The sequence below is a fragment of the Thunnus albacares genome, chromosome 17 (genome assembly GCF_914725855.1).
Source record: "Thunnus albacares chromosome 17, fThuAlb1.1, whole genome shotgun sequence".
In the NCBI taxonomy this organism is placed as follows: domain Eukaryota; kingdom Metazoa; phylum Chordata; class Actinopteri; order Scombriformes; family Scombridae; genus Thunnus; species Thunnus albacares.
This window is the reverse complement of record NC_058122.1, coordinates 245,741-253,697: the sequence shown is the minus strand read 5'-3', so window position 1 is coordinate 253,697 and position 7,957 is coordinate 245,741.

Here is a 7,957-nt window from a genome sequence, read left to right as displayed (position 1 = left end):
TTTGTTGTTTTTTTCAATTCAGATCAATTCAATTGGCCACTGTGGGTCCCATTACCGACGTGAAATGCAAGGCACATGTGGGCCCTACACTATAGGGCCCACTGTGGGCCTGCAATGTGCCCCAGTGGGCCCAGGTGGGCTGTGCGTGCCCCACATTTACATTTATTCAGAGTCAGGTTAGAGTAAAAAATTAAGAAAAAAGAAAAAATTAAGAAAATATATTGAAAATTGAGTACAAAATTGAGCATGTGGATTAAATACTGAATGACATGCTAAAACAACGTTATTTTTATAAAACAGAGCAATGACCACATAGAACCACATTAGAACACAATAAGTACATAATAAATCAATCTCCTCAGGGGCATCAGTGGATCTCTGCCATTTATCTTCTGGTCCTTCTGTTCATAGGGAACCACAATGTTAAATACAAAGAGAATAAGAACAAACAAAAAATCTGAACACAAGGTCCAAATGGTTGTTTCTGAAGCTTTCGTATATAATGGAAAAGTAACACACACCAAGGTTTGTAGTGAGGCACTGATCATTGGAAGCAGACTGAAGAGCAGGAAAAAAGTGCACACCCTGGCTCCATATGCATTTCCCTTTTATATGGATGACATTCCGGCCCTCTTCAAGATCAGCAATCATAGTATGACACAGGCACTGTTATATAGGCCACACCCAGTAGCACAGCTGGTGGTGATTAGATAATCATGTTCCACCATTAGGTTGAGAAAAACAATCCAAAGGCCTTCAGCAGACCCACAGTGGGCCAGCAGCACTCAGCCAACACTTTGGGCTGGGTGTAGGCTGTCCCACTAGGGCACCACCTGAACCCCATAGTGTGGGGCCCACATGTGCCCTGCATTTCACATGGGTTCTAAAGGGGCATGTTTGCTGGGATGAGGGTGAGAAAAACAATCAAAAGGCCTTCAGCAGATCAAAACTTTTAACAAACAGTGACAGGAACTACAGCCAATCAATTATCTTCAAATAAAGTGACAAAAACCAATATGTTTCATACCACATATACAGATTTAAATTTTACATTCCAGTCCTTTTGGTTATCTGCCTTGGGCCCCGCAGGGACTATCCCACAGGGGGGCCTGTGTCGGCATTCTGTGGGCAAGCCCACAGTAGGTATCCCACGGGAAACCCTCATGGTGGCCCCAAAGGGCAAAACTGCTTTGGGCCCCACACAGACTATCCCATAGGGGGGCCCATATGGGCTTTCTGTGGGCAAGCCCACAGTTGGTTGCTCGCAGAAAACCTTCAATGGGGCCCAAAAGTGCAAAACTGCACTTCCCCACAGTGAACCCACACAAAGGACCGAAACTTCTCCCAGAAGCTTGGATTCTGGGAGCATAGTGCTCTAGTGGGGTCTAGTGGGGGTTCTATGAGCTCTTTAAGATATGATGGTGCCTGACCATTAAAGGCTTTGTAGGTGAGGAGAAGGATTTGAAATTTTGTGCTAGATTTTACAGGATGCCAGTGCAGAGAAGCTAAATGGGAGAAATATTTTGGGGCCAGAACAGTGACATTTACATTTTGGCACTGAAAATAAAATTTGGCATTGAAATCAAATCTGCACTGAAAAAAGAAACATGTATTGGCACTGAAACAAGTATTCGCATTGAAAAAACTTTCACTGACAAATAAAACACAGGCATTTTTAAAAATTACAATCTTTCAATCTGATTATCTTATTCTGAGCCGAGCCTTCGCGGTCCTTCACAGTCCTGTTGGCATCCTTCCCTGGCTGCTGCTGTGTCATTGTCATTGTTGTTATGATTGTTGTTATTCTGTCCCCCCCGTACTGATCTGTAAATGGATATTGGTGATTCTGACAGTGTCTGTTGTCCACAGACCCTTTATATTGTGTGAAACCCTTCTCAGTTCATTAAGGCAGCAGGACTGATATGTTGATAAATCTGAAGCCTCTGAGGTGCTGCCCCAGAGCCTAGTGCCATGACGCACATTGGTTCACTGTGTTTACCTTCATTTAATAGGCTGAAAAAGACACCAGGCTGATACATTGTAACGACACACACCTCTACACACATCAGACTGGTCGGTTATAACTCGATATTCTACTTTTTTATGAATGACACATCAGGTTAGCAAGGCTCATCATATCCTCTTTTCCAAAGATATTTTCAGCAAAAGTAGTATCTCATATTTTATTCTTGAGACACACTGCAGTGTAAACGCTGTTGAGTAACATTAATTACTAAACTATGTGACCATTTACGAGGTGAGATAGGTTACATTAGAGTTATGGCTGAAATAGCGCGGTCCGATCATATTGCTCCACTAACACTTTTTCTCACAAAAAATTACAGTAGTAGTCGTAGTAACAGCAGTTAATGATGTTATTCGGTCTGTAATGGAGCTATAATAAAAATCCAAACTGTTATGTATCTTAATAAAATAAAACAAAATTTAATATGGACTGATCTGTTCATTTTAATGCTGTTATATTTATGTAAATGTGGTGACATCTGTCTCACAGTCAGGAAATGGACACCTGAGGCTAGTGAGGCTTTAAGGGACTGCTTTGAATGCACAGATTGGAATGTGCTGCTGGAAACAGACAGGAACAGTATGGACATTGACAGTCAGATTGATTGTTTTACTGAGTATATCAACCTCTGTAAAGATACAGTCATACCTACAAAGACTGTACGATGTTTCCCCAATAACAAACCCTGGATCACAAGTGACATAAAAGCAATCCTCAACCAGAAAAAGGAAGCTTTTAGAGACGGTGACAAAGAACAGCTCAAACAGGTGCAACATGAGTTGAAGAGGAGATTGAAGATGGCAAAGGTGGAATACAAAAAGAAGATTGAAAGAAATTTACAACGCAGCAACATCCAGCAATCAACACCATCTCTGGCTACAACAAAAAGAAAAGACAGCCAATAGTGGGTGATGTGGACAGAGCCAATGAAATTGACACTGTGGCCACACCCACTTCCACTGCTGCTCCTTCTCCTCCACATGGATGCATCTCAACTGCAGCTCCTTCTTCTCCTCCACATGTGTGTTTCTCCACCACAGTGCCTCCTTCTCCTCCACCTACACATGTGTCCATCTCCACTGCTGCAGATACTCCTGTTGTCACACCTGTGCCTCCACTCTTGTCTGTCACTGAGATGGGGGTGAAGTTGGAGCTCAGGAGACTTTGCTCTGGGAAGACCGCTGGCCCAGATGGTGTGTGTCCAAGGCTGCTTAAACACTGTGCTGCCCAACTGTGTCAACCTCTCCAGAAGATCTTCAACCTGAGTCTACAGTTGAGGTGGGTCCGGGCTCTGTGGAAGACATCTTGTATTGTACCAGTACCAAAAATAAAATGTCTGGCTGGACTAAAGGACTACAGACCGGTGGCCCTTACAGCACACATCATGAAAACCCTGGAGCATCTGTTTCTACGCCTACTGAGGCTTGAGGTCAAAGACAAACCTGATCCCCTACAGTTTGCATACAAAGAACACACTTGAGTGGATGATGCTGTCCTTTACATGCTCCACCATGCCCTCTCTCATCTGGAGGAATCAGGCACTTATGTAAGAATCATGTTCTTTGATTTTTCAAGTGCATTCAACTCCATCCAACCCATCATACTCAAAGACAAGCTCAGAGAGATGGGAGTGGATCCCTCCTTTGTTTCCTGGATCCCTGATTACCTGACAGAAAGTTCACAGTTTGTCCGGTTGGGGAACTGTGTTTCTGGGACAGTAATGAGCAGCATGGGGGCTCCACAGGAGACTGTACTGGCTCCATTCCTGTTCACATTGTATACCTCAGACTTCAAATATAACTCTTGAGTCCTGCCACATCCAGAAATACTCGGATGACACTGCTATTGTGGCGCGTATCAGGAATGGACAGGAATCCGAATACAGGGATCTAATAACAGCCTTCAGTGACTGGAGTCGAAAAAAACGCCTTCAACTGAACACCTCAAAAACGGAAATGATTGTGGATTTCCGCAGGTCTAAGCCTGCTCTGGAGCCAGTGAAAATCTGTGGGGTGGACACTGAAGTGGTGCACACCTACAAATATCAAGGGGTCCTTGTGGATGACAAGCTGGACTGGTCCTCTAACACCAACGCCCTCTACAGGAAGGGACAGAGCCACCTGTTCTTCCTGTGGACACAGGTCCTTTGATGTTTGTGTGGAAATGATGACCATGTTCTACCACACGGTGGTGGCCAGTGCACTCTTTTTTGCTGCAGTGTGCTGGGGAGGCAGCCTTACAGACAAAAACACCAAGCGATTAGACAAGCTGGTCAAAAAGCGGGCTCAGTGCTGGGCAGGAGATTGGACCCGCTAAGATCTGTGGTGGAGAGAGGCACATTGAACAAACTGAAGGCTATAATGGACAATAGCAGACACCCTCTCCACAGCCTCCTGGGGCGACAGAGGAGTAGCTGCAGCAGTCGGCTCCTCTCATTGTGCTGCAGAATGGAGCGATTCAGGAGATCCTTTGTCCCCACAGCAATAAGACTGTTCAGTTTCTACTGAATTGACTGGATAGTTTTTTATTTTTATATTTTGATGAGCTCTTGACAATTTGAATTTCCCTTCGGGATCAATAAAGTAATATCTATCTATCTATCTATCTATCTATCTATCTACATATGTGGTCTTCACATAATATATAGCAAAATGACATATAGTTAGTGGGTGTTCTCTAGCGCCAGGAAGTGATAGTTACAGATAGATATACATTTTCTAATAAGTCATATTCAGCACCATGTACTGCACACCAGAAATAATATTTTACCCATTCAAACAGTTTCTGATAATCCTGAAAAGTAAGAGTCATCTAAATAGATCGATCACACTTAAATTTCATGTAAGTGCCCTGAGATAACTTTTGTTGTGATTTGGCACTATATAAATAAAATTAATTAGTTTGATTGATTGATCTACATTAGTGATACCACAATTGCCGCTCCCTCCAATGTTTGTGAGGTGCAAGGACCCATTCATCGCTGCTTGCAGCTTTAATTGTGTTTTTGCCCAGGTAACTCAACCCGCTCAAAGGCCTTCTCTGCATCTAGACCGTTAATTCCCAACCAGGGGTCCACACCCTCCTCAAGAGGGTGCCAAAGATTACAGGGGGTGCATGAGGCTTTGTCTGCTCTGAAGTTGTCAAAATTAGATTTGCACATGTTAAATAAAATCATAATAACACACTTACTGGATAATTTATACAAAAGTATGTATACAAAACTGTTCAAAAAGAGAAATGTTTCGGTCCTCATTCAAAAATAGTGGGCTACATAGTAGGCCACACTTCTTTGACCTCTCAACCTCTGTGACCTGTGCTCTCAATCAGTTTCCTCAAGTCAGCTAGCTAGCTCATCCTTGTTTTTCCTGCAGTCAGAACAGAGCTATTTTACAAATGACAACAACATGTCAGAGAAACATTAAAGTGCTGATAATTCATCAGCATCAGAAAAGAGAGTAAGAACATCTATCCACAACAACAACAGGCCAAAACATTTTTATGGCTGTGGACTCTTACTTCTCATCTAACAATCTGCCCTCCAAGAATCCACAACCATTTCGACACCAGTCTGGTGGCACTGTGTGTCTCTCATTACGCAGTTTACCTGGCACATGAACTTACTTCAGGAGGAAATGAAGTGCCGTTTTGCCAATGTTGACAAGTACTTATCAAAGGAATCGTGGGTCATGGACCCCTACATTTCCAGCCTCAAGGACATGAAATACCTTGGCTGTGAAGATAGCCTAGGTATTTCAAATAAAGTGCAGAGTGCCAGGTACGCTAACTTACTGGAAACACCGAGCGGTGCACACTTGGGCCAATGTTATTTACTTTAGCTAAATTGTGCTAACAGGGTATCATAGGTAAGTCAAATAACTTTAAAGTTAGTAAAATATTGTGACCATAGACCGACTCAGTGCAAGTCTTGGAGCTGGGGAGACCAGCAAGTGAGCCAACTGTCAATTACAGCTGTAGATACAGAGTGAGGGTCTCTGGCACAACTTCACCTACTTCCAAGGTGCAAGGAGAAGGGAAATAAGTCTAGAAAATATTAGAACTCCCACAACAATTGTAGTATGAGGAACAACTATATTAGTTGACCGATGCGTTTCGGCTTGTGGCCTTCATCAGGGTCATGAAGGCCACAAGCCAAAACGCATCCGTTGCAACAAATGTTGCGGGAGTTCTCATCTTTCTAAATCACAGCTGTAAACCAATGCCCACACAGAAGACATCAAAAGGTACTATAAATCCTCAAATCTTATTTAAAGGAGCAGTAATTTCCTAAATGACCATAGCACACTTATTAGAGGCCGTCAGTGGTATTGCACTTTAAGGTACTGTACTTCCACGTTGGCTTCAGCCTCAAGCTGTGGTAGTGACTGTTAAGTATTGACACTTGATGTCATGACACATTGCCTTACACAAGTTGTCATTCACTTGCTAGGTGGCATATTGGCACTAAGCCTATCCCCACGTCAAAACAGGCTCAACAGCAGAGAACAAAACTGAGGACTGAGAGCAAAGGAGGAAAAGATATGTAAATACAGCAAAGCAATCCAAGCAACATCAGCTATTTTATACAATAATTAAAGGAAAAATAATTATGATTGCAGCTTTGGTTTTAAGTTTCTAGTTTCAAGTTTCATTTATGGAAAAAAAATTCTTGCTTACAGTTTCGGATTCATGTTTATAATTTAGATGGTACATTTACAGAATGATTTTTTTCAATTTATAATATGATTTTTATGTTTGCACTAAACTAAGCTAGAATTCATCCAGTTATTAATCTGACCAACACACTGAATCAATTTCATCAGTAGTCATCAGTTGAAGGAGGTATGTATTTTGCAGTTGAAAATTAGCCAGCTGGCTAACACTGGCACATTTACAGAAATGTTGATTAATGTGTGTTGTCCTTATAAATAAATAAATGAAATGAAAATGAAAATGAAGAAAAGTATAATTACCACATTAACATCCTTAGAAAAATCCCTGGCCTCTACTCCTTCTCCCTCATTAAAAATTCCAGAATCTATTAATATACAAATTATATTCATTTCAGAAGTTGAACTGCTGGACACAAGATGTCTCTTATTTCACTGAAAAGTCTTTTCTCGGTGTATGTACACTGGAGGCTTCAACTTTCCACATCACACTTGTGTAAGTTGCATATTGGCTTGAAACTAGTTGTGATGTCACATACATGCTTTAATGTACACGTCTTAAAACACATTTTTGAGTGGAGGAGAATTTTAAACTAGAGAAACTCCTTCATATTCCTAAACCATCTCCCAAAATTAGTTTCTGAAAACCTTTGAGGTGAAAAAAATCGACTATGCAGTTGAAAAATGAATATGCTTCATTTTTACCTTTAACAATTTTAACTTTTTATCTCTAATCAACTAAAAAGTTGGATATTAAATGTTCCCTTATTGGAGCAGTTCATGTCTGACTAAGCTGAATCAATTCAAGTGAATGTTTCATACTAAATCTAGGTGTGAGACAGAGCTCTTATGGCAGCTCTTCACATCAACTAGAAAGAATACTTGTCTGTCACAAACTACTATATCAGACAAAGGTAATTTCTGAAAATGCTTTTATTAAAAAAAACTTTAACTTAAGATTTAGAGATCCTGAAAAAAAATCACAGATCCAAAAAACACAAATTATTTTCATGACAATATTTATATCAGTGAAATAAATCTTCTTTCTTTTGTTCTTTTATATTGTGTACAGTACATCCCCTCTCATTATCCACTATTCATGTCTATATGCAGAGTAGGTTAGTGCTCTTCTTTGAGATATACTTAATGAAACCATTAATAACAACTCACAGTGCAAATTTCATGACAATACTATGTAAAATGCCTTTGTAATTAATAAACTTGTAAATACACAGCAAAAGTGCATGTATTGTCATAACTATAT